The sequence below is a fragment of the Adiantum capillus-veneris genome, chromosome 17 (assembly GCF_014529385.1).
Source record: "Adiantum capillus-veneris isolate H3 chromosome 17, ASM1452938v2, whole genome shotgun sequence".
Classification (NCBI taxonomy): Eukaryota; Viridiplantae; Streptophyta; class Polypodiopsida; order Polypodiales; family Pteridaceae; genus Adiantum; species Adiantum capillus-veneris.
The window spans coordinates 96818127-96835717 of record NC_140947.1 but is presented as its reverse complement, the minus strand read 5'-3'; positions in this window follow the sequence as shown (position 1 = coordinate 96835717).

Below are 17591 nucleotides of genomic sequence, written 5' to 3'. Positions count from 1 at the left end.
AATGAAGTTATCAAAGATATTGATGAGCAAACCATAGAATCTATGGCACTTGTACTCTTGCAAGATCCCAGCTCCACTGAGGAGGAAGATTGAATGATAGAGGGAAATGAGGTGTTGCAAGAGGTCCCGGACCTCCAAATTCTCACTTTGCATCCAATGATGGTGGATGATCGTCATTTTCTATTCCTTGACGACATTGCCAAAAAATTAAGACTTAGAGAAGATGAGACGCTTGTAGTGCTTGCTATTTATGCGGGCATGAAGGATCCCAGTGGAAATGAAGAGAAAGTCAATTTTCAAATTGACTTTGAAGACCAAGATCTCCTAGCAAGCCTCTCTTTCCTCCCCAATGAAAATGAACAACAGTTTGTGCAAACAGTAGCAAGTACACTAGTGGAAATAAAATCATGTGCCTCGTATCACAGAGCGCATTTCGTACACACAAACCAGTGATCACGATTGGTAGAGATGATTGATCTAGCCTCGATCTTACCGAGAAAAATACTGAACAAAAGGAGAAGAAACTGAGGTAAAAGAATCGTAACCTGGTAAAATTTTTATTCTTCCTTACTACAAGTGTTAAAACCAATTAAAATGCTTTTCCGAGGGCATACCATGTTGATAAGTTCACAATGCGTACTGGAGGTTTGCACAATGTCTCCATGGGTAGGGATAGCTTTCTTTGGAACTTCTTGAGCCACCTGGGGCCATCGATCCTTAGATTTTCTCACACAAAGATCTCCAAGAATGGTTCTATAGAGCTGCTAAAGTGCAAAGCATTAAGTGGCATACTCGTTGAAGATTCTCTCACCCTAAACACTCACAAATATATATTGATGGACTGAGAGGCAGCATTGTATGCCTTTACAGGCAAGCACCCACGCTTGGTCCTCTCCCACTGCGCCTTGAGCCTAGGTCAAGGGTTGACAAACCCAGAGGAAATTGTAAAATCCCTCGCCGTCAAGTCAGTCATTCACCCGTACCTACAGATGTAATTCGTAGAAAAAATAATCGACCATGATGTAATATCCAAATCAATAAAGAATAATTGTTTTTGTCAATGATTTTTGTCACCACACTCATATTGTACAATAATTTTAATTCTACACTCGATGCACACACATGCATAGAACCTCAAACATGCAGCCATCGGGAGGTCGAGGGAGTGTCTCAGTGATTCTTTTGCAAAACGGAGTGATGGGGGGGGGGCATACGAGGTCAAATAGACCAGATAACACCATCGACGGCGCCCGGCGGGGTCGAACGGGGCAACAAAAAGTCCATGTGCATCATGGTGTGCAGGGAACAATTCTACCGCTCATTGGCTGCATGTTCGAGGTTCTATGAATGTGTGTGCATTGTCGGACGAGCTAAGAGCCGTGGTGGTCAACTTAAATTTAGCTTATCCAACAATTCAGATACTTATAAAAAACTATGTACAAATTAAAATTGAACAATTGCACGAAATGGTAGAAATTCGCCATTTGGTATTATAGAGAAAGATTACAAATCTCATCACAAGAGAGAGTACATGGGATAAATTACATCTTATGAAGGCATCCTTCATTTATTCAATTGATTGTTAAGGCTAAATACGTATCTTTTAATGTTACACGCTTTGCATGCGCCATACAGGAGACGCCATCCTAAAAAAGCTGCACCAAAATGTCTTCGGCAACATCCTGTAGGGCCACTAGAGCTACGTACACGTTGTATTCATGTATTTGAGTCGCTATATTCATCCATCATCTCTCTCACCACGCGAGAGAATTAGGCCGCTTTGGGTATGATTGGCTCAGTGCTCTTTTGATATTTTTTAATTTCACGTAGAGCAACTGTGCCTAGCCTCCATCTCCACTTTTTTTTGTGTTGTTGGTGGTGGTGAAGGAGCCGCCTGCCTGGCCCATTGAGGAGTATCATCTTTATATTTTTTCCTCCTCTCCTCTTGGGCTTGTTGCTCTTCAGATTTCACCTTGTCCCTTTTTCTCTTTGCACATTGCTTGGATCTCTGAGGGATTTTTGAAGGCCTTGAGTGTTAGGAAATATGACGTAGCTAAATAGATATTTGAGTAGATTACTTAATGGAGAGAGATAGATTTCACACACAAGAGATTATAAAGTAGAGAGAGAGAGAGAGAGAGAGAGAGAGAGTACACACGATATACGTGGTTCACCCAATGTGGGCTACGTCCACGGGAAAGCAGCCACTCAATGGCTTTAGTACTTCAAAACAAGAAGTAGTTTACAAAGGGATTATACCCTTAATGGAGCTCCCGCCTTGCTTCACTCTCACCATCTCACATTCACCTTGTTGCATCAACTTCACACTCTGAAATGTGTGTAGAAATGGCCTCCTTTTATAGGCCAAAAGGGCTGCCCTCTCTCATGAGAGGAAGCCATGTGTAGCCGCCCTTGTGTAGATAAGTCCAAATCGGACCCTCCAATCCACCCATGTGTGGCCGCCCTTGAGAAGACAAGTCCACTTTTGAATTCGGCCACCGGCCATTGACTACGAGTCACCGGCCAACCAACCAACCGATCGATCATTTTCCGACCACTTTCCGGCCGCCTTCCAGCCATAATATTCCGACGAAAAGGAATATTCCTAAAGTTGCCCCTGAATTTTGGCCGTGAAAATTTTGTTCCGGCGAGTGATTTTCTTTCATGCACGATGGCTTTCCCTCATAATGGGGGCCTTACAAATGTGCGCTTTTACCACAGAAAATTACAAGGGGTAAATCAGGCTCCATACTTAACATTGAGCTCCCAGCCTTTGCGTGTTGGGTGGTTTGAGCTCTATCCTCTGCCGCCTTTCTCTCTCCCTCTGCTCGTGCTTGTAAGTTTGCCAAATGATCTCTCTCGGCTTTAGCTCTCTACCTTTCCTCTTGCTCTCTCTGTCTTCTTTGCTCTTCTTGTATGCTCTGTGCTTCCTTCTCATCTGCCTCTTTCTTTTCCTTCTCCCTTTGCCTTTTCCTCCTCTTGGCCTCTCGTTCTTTAGAAATTGGGTCACCTCATATAACCTTGATTACTCTTTATTTGATTCGTGGTGAAAACTTTCCCGGTGTGGTATTTGGGGTGGCCTGAGTACCAGTGGTTGTGAGAGCAGGCGAGGACGGTGGATTTCAAGTGGACCTTGGTATTCTTCTTCGGTGTCTCTAGTTTCTTGTGTTTCTCTATGTAGAGTTGAAATCGGCGGGGAATCTAGCAGAGGTGTGCGATTGGCATGGGTTATATCACCGAGATCTCCAAAAATATATCACATGTTGCTTAAATGATCTGGATTTGATGGTTGGGGAGGCTCTTGGGTGTTTGGAGCGGCTGGGGCGCTGGGTTATCCACATGTGGTTTGGGATGTGAATTTTAAGCCGTGGATTTTGCATGGGGTTCGGACTGCATATTTTCTGCGATGTGAGCAGCTGTGCTGGTATTGTTGTGCGTAGTGTCAATCTGCTTGTGTGAATCGTCCATGTGGTGCAAGATATAAGTGCGTGTGCATTTGTGCTTGAGTCGGTCTTCTAGAATGTGCAAACAAGAAATGAACTTTAAGTTGTGAGTTTTGACTCTCTTCTGCTTTTTCTTGAGAACTGTAGACGTGCATAATATGCTACTTACTTAAAATCAGTTAAATGTATAGTTGTCAACACTTGATGCTCCAATACACACATACTATGAACAAATGTCCTCACAAAACTATAGATGTGACCAACAAAACCAATGACTTCATTTCACTGGGTGGGATACACATAAGATTTGCTTACCATCACGTTATAGTACGGCTCCATTTCCAGCACTGGAGCTAGTGGCAATATTCTTGGTTGTTGGTGTCTCTCACATACTTATCTTGCAATGATGAATAGGCAGCACAAAGATGTTTTCTAGATTCTGTTTCATTGACAAAAGCGGAATCTAATCTCCAATAGTAGCCAAACAATTCGTCTCTCCTATCTCCATTAAAACGCAGTAGCTCAGTGACATTACAAAAAGGTGGTGATGCATTGGTCATTGGATCGCCAGGGTAAATATGGCCATCAACCCATAAGTTGATTGCCTTCCATCCATGGTTCTGTAGCTGGTCTCCAGCATTGGGATTAGATGTGCCAAGTCGCATAGTATTATACTCCTGCTCTAAATCAACATTTAATCGATATCATTTTGACTTGTTAGTAATGTCTTGCACTGGTAGGGGATTGAATGACATTTGTCTTAGTTAATCAAACAAATTAGTGAGAGTGTGTACTGGTGATTGCTACAAGTAGGTGAAGATGGCTATGGAGGAAAGAAGTGGAGAGTACTTAGAGATAGCAGAAAAGGATTATGTTGTGGAGGGAAGAAAGAGAGGGAGTGGATCTCAATCTCCTTTGAATTCAAATCGTTGATCATGACTGTAGAGAGAGAAATGCTGCTGCACACAGAGGTAATGGAGTTTTCCATTGCACTCAGCTGGAGCTCAAGTGGGAGAAGCATGAGAGAGAGAGAGAGAGAGAGAGAGAGAGAGAGAGAGAGAGAGAGAGAGAGAGAGAGGGAGGGAGGGGGGATAGAAAGACAATAAAGGAAGAGAAAGTGGGAGAGAGGACAGATCTGCAATCTTGGAGGATCTGCACTTTTTCAGAATGAGGCAGCCAAGAATGTCCCTTAATGATTGGAAGAGGAAGTGACAAGAGAGAAAAGGGGGGAAGAAAGAGAGAGAGTTGACTCACGTTTTAGAGAGAGAATGCAATAAGAGTGTGAAAAATCTGCTTTTCTAGCAGGGGGGCTAAAAAGTGCCTCCTTTAATGAGTTCTAAGTGAGAGAGAGTGTTTTATATGTTAGAGAGAGAAGAGGGGTGGGAAAAGGACATTTTAAAATTCATTTACCTACCTCTCTTTTGGGTTACTAAATAGACTATTTTCAAATTCAAAATAGAAAAATGGATTGGTTAAACTTGGCTTAAGCTTTTAGGCTTGGTCTAAGCTTTAAGCATTCCATTAAACTGCCAAATAAAGAGGCCCTCCTATACCCCATTCACTTCCTAATGGTTGAATGTGTTTGTAAATCTGAGATGGATGGGGCAGGTGAGCCAGGTGGTTGAAGTGGGTTTCAACATAAGGATGTGTAGAGCTCATTATATGGAGAGGTTATTGGTCTTTTCAAAAAATGGCAATCTGAGTCACGGATATCAAGATATGAGGCTTTGAAGTTCTACCAGGGGCCAGGCTCAGAGCCAGTTTCATTGCTTGGAGAGACGTGCCACTAAGAAGTTTTTGAAGCTTTATCACATTTTGATATGTGCCATGCAGTGTATGGAGCTTCCCAAAAGTTACTATGCATCAATCGGAGTCAAGAGTGCAAAGCTATAGAAAATTGAAGTTGGGACTTGGAGACGACCTGGAGGATCTAATGATTTTTTCCTTTTTTTAACGTGCATCCTTCAAGACCATTGGTTAATTGAAGTGCAGATCATGTAGGTGAGTTTCAAGTCTGGAATGGTAGCTTATGAGGAGAACTAAAGGCTCAACCATTTGATAATTGAGCAAATAGTGGGAGCAGTTGGAAGTTGCGACAAAAATGGGGGGTTTTTCTAGGAATTCCCCAATAAGGGTTTTGTGGGGGAATTTCTCCCAAGCTGACATGTGGCGCTCAGATGACCCTACATGCATTAACAGGAGGGAGAAACTTTGGCTGTAAGGGATGAGGTGTGCACTCTATTGGGTGTCAGTTTGGGAGAGGGAGAAAGAGCTCCCATCCCTTGAGCTCATGGCCATGGCATTTCTTTGTGGGTGTTGTTGAGCGATGGCCGATGGCTCGCCAGGGCTGCCTTAAGGCGGTTTTGGCGGTGATGTTGGCATCACTAGATGTTGACGGTGGTCGACAATGATGGGAGGAAGTTTGTAGGGCTGATGATGTGGCCACACCCATAGGGACTTGATCTTGCACCCTCAAGGGTCCGAAACTTTTGAAGTGGAAAGGTGAGCAACCACTAGCGAGGTTTCTAGTGGTCATGTGCTTTGGGGGCCTTCTCGTGTCATCCCAAATATAAAGAGAGAGGGAGGGTGAACCCAAGGCCAACTAGGGGAGGTTGCACATGCACTGAGAAAGTGGAAGTTGTTGAGGTGTCCACCATGCAAGGCAATACCCAAAATGAGGTGTCAAATGTGTAGTCCATGGAAAATCCAAAAAAAGGAGTGAGCTTCACGAGCAAGGCAGAAGAAGTTTTTTCTTTTTTTGGGTTGGCACCTCCTATAAGAGGATTTTTTTATCACGCTGAAAGCATTCTTCTTCTTCTTCATTTTTGGCCATTTTTTGAAGGTTATTGGCAGGGAGCTATTGGGTGTGATTGGAATTTTTATGAGCTTGTGGGCACGGGGGGGGGGGGGGGGGGGGGGGGGGCAGGGGGGTTGAAGCCCATAGAGGTGTTGGGGTTCTTTTTTTTTTAGCTTGGTTTTCGAGAGTAGCTATATAGTGGGGGAAGGATGAAAGAAGGTCACGAAGAGCACAAAAAGACTCGACGGTGGTTCAATTTTCTAGATCTTTTTGGTCGAAGGGTTGCAATCGAGAGGGAATACCGTGTCGCGTAGGCAACCGGATTGTAAAAAGGGGAATTAAAAATTTGAATTTGTATCACCTATCATATGAATAGATCTCTTGAGTTTTGATTCTATGTTTCTCACTACTTAGCAGTTAATAACGTTCCTATTGATAGTGTTTTCTCTTAAACTCTCTCTAATCATCAATATTACATGTATTAAGATATTGATTAATTCTATTGGCACTCGTTTATCCTAGTTTGAGTGTCTGCTAAGCTCTTGTCTACAACCAGAGGCCCGATGATTTCCCATTGGACCCCGGAGAACCACGCACTCTGACACCATTGAGGTTGATATCTGATTATGTTCCTTCACTATCAAATGTCTATTTTTGAGAGCTTTGCCTTGTTGATTTCTTTGATGCTTGACCTCTTCCTAGCCCTTTTCTTCCTTTGTTTCCTCTCTTCTCTTTTGGAATGACGAGAAGAGTGACTTTATGTTGATCTTTTCCTCTTGGGAGGAGTGGGCGATCGTCTAGACCGTTGTCTTTGTGGAGCCACATCTTTAGAGGAACATAAAATTTCGTTGCTTTCTTGCTCTTTGGATTCCTCCTCTCGAATGGGAGAGAGTCTTCTTTTGGGGGTCTCTTCAAGAGGCCTCCTAAGCTCCCTCTCCTCTTGGAGAGGAAGGGAAATTCCATAAGCACGAAGTTGTTGAGTAACTTTGGCTTGCAAAGCAGAGTTGCCCATAGCTTCCTGCAACCTAGTGATGAGATAATTCACAAACATGGGAGCATCATCATTAGCACCTTCATGTGCAAAATCAAAGCTATCAATGTTCATTCTACTCTCTTGAGTATTGTCAGCCATGTTAACAAAATTTATGTATGTACTTAATGTATGATTTGGTAATTCAAAACCTTAGTTGCCACTCCTCTTAGACTTTGAAAATCGTCTCTTAAGTATCTACACCCATGGCTCGAAGTGGTTAATCAAAAAGTGTAGAGGAGTAGGTCTAACATAGCAGAGCTGCCGAGGGCTATCTCCTTTCGGACTTCTTATGGCTCAATAATGGTAAAGCAGTAGGCAAGTCTAAAAAGAATCCATTAGTAAGTCCAAAGCTCCTGAGGTGTGCACCATATCCCACATAGTGGGCTCAACAAAACCGATAATAGATCCTAGTTCCACTTACCCTGATATAATTAACAACATCAACTATTTATAGGCTACTTAAGGACTTCTCTTCTTAAGAAACAAAAGAGAAACCAAATGCTCTGATACCAATGTAATGGAATTAGCCTTTTAACTTGAGTTGGAATGGAAAGTGAATAAGATATTGAGCATTTCCTTGTGTGTAGATATAGAGTGAGATAGAAAGTGCTTAGATGGAGAGAGCAACACTAACACATTACTTCATTAACATGGCCTAAACAATACTTGTAAAAGAGAGTGAGAGTTTAGAGAAAGTGACACCAATAGAGGACCGGATTAGTTGGAGCCCGTCCCCCCCTCAAATAGGCATTTGTATTATAGATTCTTCCATGATGGAAGACTTGTTTACAATACAATTGATTGTGTTCCATGAGACGTTCTTGATGAGGTGAAGATGGCAAGCTTCACTCACCAAGCATTAGCATAACAACCACAATAAACATGATTAGCATGAAATTGAATAATGCCAGCCTCAATCCCAAGACCTCAAACACCATGAAAGGTGAGGAGAGCTGGCACGGAGTGAGAAAGAAGTAGCTCTACGAGAAATCAATAACCCCTTTCACATTATCACTCATAGCTCTTGTAGCATAGCTTAGGATAGTGATAATGGAGATTAGAGAGATTGATAAGCAAGCATAAGCATTCTCTTGTTTGGATTTGCATCTATAGCCAAGAGCTTGTTGTAGTAGGAACTCAACTTCTCAAGCTTGGAGAAGGAGGTGGAGTTCTTTCTTCAGAAGAGTGTGTGAAGAGAAGAATAAGAGAGGAAGAGGGATCGTGGGATGCTCAAATGAGAGACAGAGATAGGTAGCTTGGTCGACCCTCTTTCCTAGGATTCCCTTGAAGCTCATTGGGACATGTAGCCCTCTAGCCAATGAGAGCTTCGCTCCCTTTGAGGCAATTTGTGTAGTCTCTTGATAAGTGTCCTTCTTTCCTGCTTGTGAGGTTAAGATAGCACCCCCCTTGCTTAAGCACAACCCTTGCTTAATCACATCCCTTGCCTGCTTGAGCAATGTGCCTCTACACCTTACATGTGGCCCAATTTCTCTCATGAGAGTATGGGCCCTTTGGTGAGGTGCATACATACTACTCACATACCCCCTTTTTAGGGCTCGTCCCCTTCTTTGTAGCAAGATCTTGGAACTTGGTAAGCAGGAAGGCCTCCTGCTTAAGCACAGTTCTTGCTTAAGCAAGCTGCCCACTTGCTGCTTGGACCTTAATTGCCTAAAGTTTAAAATTAAAGACTATGTCCTAAGGATTTTAACACTTACCTTTGGAGTCTTTATTGAATCCAACCCTAAGGTCTGTTGCTCCATTGGTTAGCCTTGCTCTTTGATAGACCATTTCTCATTTGGGCCCCTTTACCATTGGCCACGAGGTCGAAAAAGATATATAAGCACATATATATATCTTAACCCTTTTTCCCATATATTCTCCCACATTAAGTGATTAGTTTAATATGAGAAAATCATTTGGATTGGTTAGATATTTAATTTTATGACAACTTCAATCTGATATAGCTTTGCAATCCTGAATCCGATTGATGCACAATAACTTTTGGCTAGCTCCATACATTGCATAGCATGGCTCAAAATGTGATCGTATCAAAAACTTCTCAATGGCACGTCTCACCAAGCAACTGGCCCCGAACATGGCCCTCCATAGAACTTCAAAACCTAGTATCTTGATATCCATGACTCAAACTTCCAATCTGAAAAGACTAGCAATCTCCATACAATGGTCCAATGAACTCAAACCCACTTGGACCATGTGGCATCAGCCACCCCATCTGTCTCAAATCTACAAACACATTTAACTTTAAAGCTTAATATCTTGCACTACGTAAATCTGTTTGATGAGTCACCTGGACCAGCTGACTAAGAACGTTAAGCTCTACATTTTCAAGAAGAAAACTAGCCTTTCATAGAATCTTCACCTATTAGCCAATTGGTTTACTTTGAAGCACTTTTGGTCTACAAAACACCGCATAATGCATACATTGCTGCTAATCTGATGTCATAAGCAGTGCTAACATAGATCATAGATTTGTCAAAGTTCACAGACACAAGCAAAACTTTGTTTTTCATCTTGTGCCCACAAAGCGGCACGACAACAAGGAAATCAAACTAGAAAATAGAGACACACCTTCACTATATCAAACCTTTGAGGAGGAAGAAGGCGACAAAGAGGAGAAGGAGTACACTCTTCATTGAGTGTCTCTCAAACACAAATATCCATGGAAGAAGCTCAAGTGCAAAGATAAGAACTACCAAAAAAAGATAGCCGAGGAGAAGAAAAAGCTGGAGCACGAAGCGGATGATGATCTAGATAAGCCATTGGAGCAACAAAAGGCAGAAATGTTAGGAAAAATAAAGCAATACAAGAGGAGGATAGCCACAACTAATGTGGAGCTTTCCATCACCATGAGACAACACATCCACAATGAGCCTAAGTGTAAAGCTGCACAAATAGCACAAGAGGAGTCAAAGAGGCAGAAACTCAGTGATCTTGAATGTGGCCAACTCCTCTCACTCTCAGAACAAGGATAGGGGTAAAGAAGAACAACCAAAGGATGAGACGGGTGTGGAATCTTTAGAAATTCACACTGGAAATGTGCCACCCCTCTCTACCTAGCCAACCACCCCTCCTCCTGCTCAAAAATCCACTAATCAAGAAGAAAATCAAGAGACAAAAGTTGAACAACTTCCACCTATGCAACCTATTATCAAAGATAAGGAAAATGTGGAAGAACTAAAAAAAATGAAGCCGACTTCCACAACAAATCAAAAGCAAGAACGGGAAAAGACTAGTGAAATGCCAAAGATCAAAGATCTAGAAGCGGGCATCTCCAACAGACCCAATACATTAAAAAGAAGACCACTAACCCCTACGAGAAAAGTAATTATTGAAGATGGAAATAAGATTATCCACTCTTTCAACATTGTTGAACATCTTGAACATATCAACATGAAATTTCAATGTTAAAGAGCTATCAATAACCTCCGCAAATTGGATTTGGAAGAGAGCAAAACTGAAGATGCAAAAGAAAAAGAAGCAAATGAAGGGCCACAACACAAAGTTGAAGAGCTTCACGGCATGCAATTAAAGCTACATGTTGAGCTAGACAAAGAAAAATAAAATGATTCCTTTTATTGCAAAGAAGCTCAAGATATTAACGAGATGAATACCCATCTACATGTTGATCAACATCGGCTGGAAGACGGAGATGAAGCCGAGATCCACAAAAAATCAAAAGCAAGAACGGGAAAAAACTAGTGAAATGCCAAAGATCAAAGATCTAGAAGCGGGCACCTCCAACAGACCCAATACATTAGAAAGAAGACCACTAGCCCCTAGGACAAAAGTAATTATTGAAGATGGAAATAAGCTTATCCATTCTTTCAACATTGTTGAGCATCTTGAACTTATCAAGATGAAATTCCATTGTTAAAGAGCTATCAATAACCTCCACAAATTGGATTTGGAAGAGAGAAACACTGAATTTGCAAAAGCAAAAGAAGCAAATGAAGGGCCACAACACAAAGTTGAAGAGCTTCATGGAATGCAATTAAAGCTACATGTCGATCTAGATAAAGAAAAATAAAATGCTTCCTATTATTGCAAAGAAGCTAAAGATTTCAACGAGATGAATACCCAGATACATGCTGATCAACATCGGCTGGAAGATGAACTCAAAAGGAAATGCTAAAAGAATGTAAAGCAGAGGGAGTCTTACGGTGTGGTCAAAAGTATATTGACACAAATTTTGGCCATACAAGACACATTAGCCCCCGTCTCTACTTCATCAGCTAACAACATAAAAATGCAAAATTTGAAGCCTCTCAAAGAAGAACTGGCCCAAGAAAGATATGATCGCCAGATCCTAATCGCGGTACATCGGGCCACTCAAAGCCAAAAAGAGGAAGAAACCAAAAAACTTAAAGAGCATTTGGCAGAGCCACACAAGGAGTTGGCTAACTAGATAGTAGCACAGACCATCGAGCTACAAAAGAAAGATGTGACCATCAGTGCCATCCAGGCTCAATCATTACTAATGGATCTTCCACCACCTACATCTGGCAAAGAGCACAAGCATGTACCTTCCCTCGATATATCTGCAAAGCACTTCTATGGAGGGCGGGCTACATGATTTTCAAGACCTAGAAGACAGAAAAAATGCAAGGGGTGAAATACAATGGTAGATTTTAGAAGAGCGGGATCCATCACATAGAGCTTATATGCAATATGACCTTAAAGTTATAGAATCAGTGGCACTTTTGATGATAATTCCAGTTGAGGTCATTAAGAACCATGTCATGAAATGATTTCTCTTCCACTAATGAAGCAAGAGACTCTCCTACAGAAATGGAAGATGCTACCAACTCTCAAGCCAAACCACCAGGCGGATTACAAAGGTGTTCCTATAACAAAAGAGCAAGTATAGGCAATTTTTGAGAATCAACCCCTATGGCAAAAAGGTGGTCCGAAAAGCAGCCACATGATAAAATCTATTACAGAATTGCCTCATAGAACCTCAGGATCGATGCTACTTTTTGCCTATCAATAAACAGTGATCCTTGGATATATTCTACACTTGGCAAAACATACGTCCAACAAATCTGATTTATTTGGTCCTCACCAAGATGTCAAATAACTTCCCACCCTAAGAACACTATATGGTGAGAAATTACAAGGGGTCATCACCCAAATGAAGGATGTCCCGGATCTGACATGGTGAATATTGCAAAAAGAATCATAAAATGCATCATTGCATTTGAAGACATTGAGTTATCAAAACATTCTTGGCAAGTTTTCCTGGAAGGAGCCAGAGGCTTATGATGGAACCTCGAGACAAAGATTCCAAACCACAATGTTATCATGGGGATGCGTGCCCAAATCATGTTTTTTTCCTCTCAGTACATGCAAAAATTTGAGGAGACATTCATGTTAGGGTCCTTGGAAATTGATTCTTCAATTTTCAACCCCATGACAAAAAATCTATGTGCCCACCATATAGCCTATCAAGTACATTATGTAACAATCCCTTCAGAGAACTGGCAAACAACAAAGGTGGATATCAAAGCAAGGGTGGAGAAGTTCAACTTAATCACACTAACACTAGATAAGCGTACACTAGATTACTAAGAATTCCAAAATCAAAATGACACAACACTTGCCAAAGCAAAAACAAGATATCATGAGGCAATGCAGATGCAAACCAAGACAGTTTGCATGAGGATGTGAAAAGACTAGAAAGGGGGGAATGTTGACAGTCAAGTCACGGAATGTTGGCAGTCAAATCAGCCGGGCATCCTTCTAGTCTTCAATCCAAAATTTTGATGTCCACTATTTTTTGGATATCTTTGTAATTATATGAGAGTCTCTAGTTTTTATCAAGTCACCTTGAGTCAGTCTTTTCTACATTCACGCTGTATAATTTATAAATGAGTCTAAGCCTTGTAAAGTTGACCATTGGCCAAGATATCCCTATGTATAAAACTCATTTTGTAAAGTGGAAAAGGGACACTTATCAATTATCAAAAGTAGTTTTGGAGTGTATGACTGAGAGCGGCTGCTCTCATGTACCTTGTAAACAACATATTTGAGCTATGGTAATCAGAGTTTGATTTTGAAACTTGTAATGTGTTCCCTATCTATTGATGTTTCATTCATGTATAATCATTATCAATTATATTGTGGTTTAAGACTACGCACTAGTAGGCAAAATCGTCTATTTTGAGTGCGATAATGACTTTGTTGACGTTCCGACCATAGGAAAGTGTTCCAACTTCCTAGACCATAGGGTGACATATATGTTATTGAGCCGGTCCAGGGAGGGCAACAAGAAGAGCGGCCTCTAAACACCCTTCGAGGCTCCCGTGCTGCTCAATTGGTCGAAGAAATGTGAGGCATGCGGATGATTTTTAGATTGGCATATTCTTGTTCAAGGCGCTTATCATAGAGGGGAAAGCAAAATCAGAGACAACAACCACCCACAACCAAGAACCACTGAAACGCACAAAGAGAGGGGATTCCAAGATAGCCACACACACCAAACACAAACATTCACCACGCTAGAGAGAGGTAAAGCGCACAAATCAACTTGAGCAACTTAGTCTTATCCTTAAAGACTAGATGCACACAAAGCTTCATGAGAAATAGAGAGACAACACAAAACTTGACCTTGTTGCCAATACACAAATTGTCTTAGGGTCACGGGAGCCCTCTCACCAAGCACCCTCTTACAATTGAAAGTTTTGGCAAACAATTCAACAAGCTCTCAAACCACCAAGCATGAAATGGCACAACAAACTTCAAGGACAATATACCTTCAACCACCTGATGAGCCAACTTATCAAGTCAATTTGGAGAGAAGAGTCGTAGTTGTAGCATACAATTGCACCAAAAACTATGAATCTTATTTATGGACAAGAGTAGGCTACAAGTGTAATTGCAAAGTATAGTATCACTCCATTCCTCTAGATGGCATAACTAACATCAAGCTTCTCCATGCACCTATGTGTAATGATGGAATAGAGCACTCACGATGCACACACTCTACACAACTAGGCTTAAAGATTGGTGTGTTATGTGTTGAGAATGGTCTGGTGTAGTGTGATCATGTGGTGATTTACAAGGGAGAGAAGGGCTCTATTTATAGGTTTTAGAAGCCCCGATTAGGATTAGGCCTAATCAAGTTTATTTGAAGGAATAAAAGATTATGCATAATTTTATTTTTTTTAATGAGGGTGGGTCTCTCTTGTCCTTTGAGTCACATGGATGGGCTCAAGGGAAGAGAATTATTGAGGATGATAGGAGAGAGGATTGAGTGAATAATTTGGGAGTGCCTACTCTAGTAGAGGGTGCATTTTACAATAAGGTTAGTGGTTAGTAGTTAGTAATTATCACTAAAAAATATTTACAAAATCATTCACCAAATGGTGAGATATATGATGAGAAAAGTTAGAGAAGGGATGAGCTTGTAAAGAGAGATTGAAGCTTTGACATTCACATCTTTACAGCACCGGAAGAAGAAGCGGCCAGCATGGCGAAGTAGCGCGTGTTGATGAAGCTATGTTCTCTTCAAACCTTGGAAAATTCATGATAAAAGCCTTCATTTGCAGAGGTTATGCTTGGATTTTTGCTGATTTTTTGAAGTTCTTTACAAAGCTGAAGAGAGTATGGTAATATGGACATATATGTAGAGAGAAAGGGACACACATAGGGTGTAGAAATGGAGGATGAAGACTATGGAGGTGTGAGAGATGTGACAATGGTGAAGAGGTTGAATTAGGGCATGGGAGTTGCAGGTTTGGGAGTGGGAAGGAGAGGGAGGAGTGTGTGTGAAAGAGGAAAATGATAAAGTGGAAGAGGGAGTGTGGCTGCATAGCATGGGCAAACTGGGGTCCACCAATAAAATCATAGCTCACAGCTCGTAGCTCAAAAAAATATGAAAATATTTGAGATGAAAGTTCAGCTCACAAGATACAACTTTTGTTTGTATCACCTTTTCAAATTCGGGGAGCATGTGATCTTTAAAAATTCAGCAAAACCGACTGTTTTTTCCACTGCACAAGGTCCTTGTGAGGTCTTTCTTTGGATGATTCTTTTGATTACCTCCAAGAGTGAGCTCCCCATGGTGCATGCATGCATGCCACATACCCTTGATCGTATTTGGTAGGTCTATAATTGAAGATATTGTTGAGATCATGATATAAGTGAATAGTACAACTAAGAAAATCAAATATTGAGGGGTCTAAAATAACATATACATGTCAAATATAAATAATATAGGTGGGAAAAATATAAAGGGGTCAAAATAAATCTCTCTCATTATAAGTCTACCATAAAAAGATAAATATTTTTGGTGTTCTAATTTATCAGAGTAAAAGAGAATAGATGTACCATCATAGAACATCTTTTCCAAAGAGAGTGCTTCAGAGTCCTTGACGAGGTCTTCATTGTTTTGCCCCTCAGAATTTTGGTTTGAGTTACACTCATGCTTCACGGAACAATACCTACATGAGAGAGCTGCCTTTTGACAGATCTTTGGTAGATCCTTTGGTAGAAGGCGACTCAAATAAGGCTTCAAGCGATACCCGTTTACCATCCTGGAGTGCTCTTTCCCATTCAAGTCCATAAGTTGATAGTAACTTGAATTGAAAGCCTTCTTAACTATGTATGGCCCTTGCCATCTAGTTTCAAATTTGGCATCAAAACGATTGTCGAGTCGATTGTCATACCTTAGCACAAGATCTCCTTCATTGATTCCTTTGTCCTTTAGTTTCTTGTCAAGCTTCTCCTTCGCCTGCGTAGCTTTCCTCTTGTAGCACTCGTATGCTGCTTCTGTTTTCCACTCAAGCTCAGCTAAGGTAAGAAGTTGATCCATCCATGCTTCTTGATCATATTGTGCTGCTTTGCCATGAAGTTGTATTGTTGGGATATTGAGCTCAATTGGTTGTAAAGCCTCTTGACCATAGACCAAGTGAAATGGTGTAAACTCCGTGGCTTCCCTATATGTGGTTGGATACGCCCACAAGGCACCATCCAAGAAGTCATCCACAAATTTGTCTTGTTTTTCACCATCTTTCTAATGATGCCTGCAATGACACCATTAGCTTTTTCTACCAAACCATTTGATTGGGGATAGTAGGGTGTACTATGACGATGTAGAATGTGAAGTTCCTCACAGAATTCTGTGAGCAAGCCCTTTCTAAACCCTGGACCATTATCAGAAACAATCTCCAAAGGTGTGCAAAATCTACAACACAAATGTGAGTGTAGACAAATTTTCTCACTATCCTCTCATTTACCTTTGCCACACTTTATGCTTCTACCCATCTCGTCATGTAGTCTATGGCCACCAAGATATATGATTTCCCATTTTTAGTCCTAGGCAATGGACCCATAGCATCAATGCGCCATTTTTCAAATGGACCATTTGCAAGGACTAACTGACGTGGACCATGTAACAGATGCTTGTTTCCATTAATCTGACAGTTGTGACAGCTTTTACACCAATGTTGAACATCAATGTGCAAGCTTGGCCAAACATATCTGGCAAGCAAAATATTTTTTGCAGTGAGTTCCTGTGCAAAATGACCACCACACGCTTCCTCATGCAAACCTTTTAGAATGGCTGGGATTTCCTCAATAGTTGGTACTCTTCTGCACACCTGATCCTTCCCTCTTTGATAAAGGGATCCTTCTAGGAAGAGATACGTGCTTGCCTTCTTCATGAGTCTCCTCTTCTGAGCCTTCGTGAAGTCTTGTGGAAACTCACCCTCCAAAATGTAGCTAATAATGGGAGTCAATGACTCCAATCCCTGGTATCTCGGTTGCTTGACAGATGCTGCCACCATGATGACCTGCACTTCTTTCTCAACACTTGTAACTGCTTGTTGTGCAAGTAAATCGACATCTTCATTCTGTTTCCTAGGAATATGATATAGTTGCACTTCTTCAAATTGATTAAACAATCTACGAATGGCATGAACTTTTGTCCTTAGGCTTTCATTCTTGCATGCCCAAATGCCTAAAATTTGCTTCACAATGAGAAGTGCATCCCCTTTTACCATGAGATGTTGTATACCTTGGCCAATGCATATCTTTAAACCATGAAGTAGTGTGTTGTATTCGCCTTCATTGTTGCTAGTTGAACCTGGTAGATTGACCTTCTCTTTCATGACCACCTCTCCACTTGGGTTGAGCAACACTAGCCCTCCCCCTGCTTTTCCTGTGGCTCGTCGAAAAGCTCCATCAAAGAACAAGGTAAAATCATTAGGAATACTTTTAGGCGGTGGCAATGGTAGGGTCTTTACTTCAGGCACCTTAATCTCCTTCGCATGTACCCTATAAGTAAGGATCCCTGCTA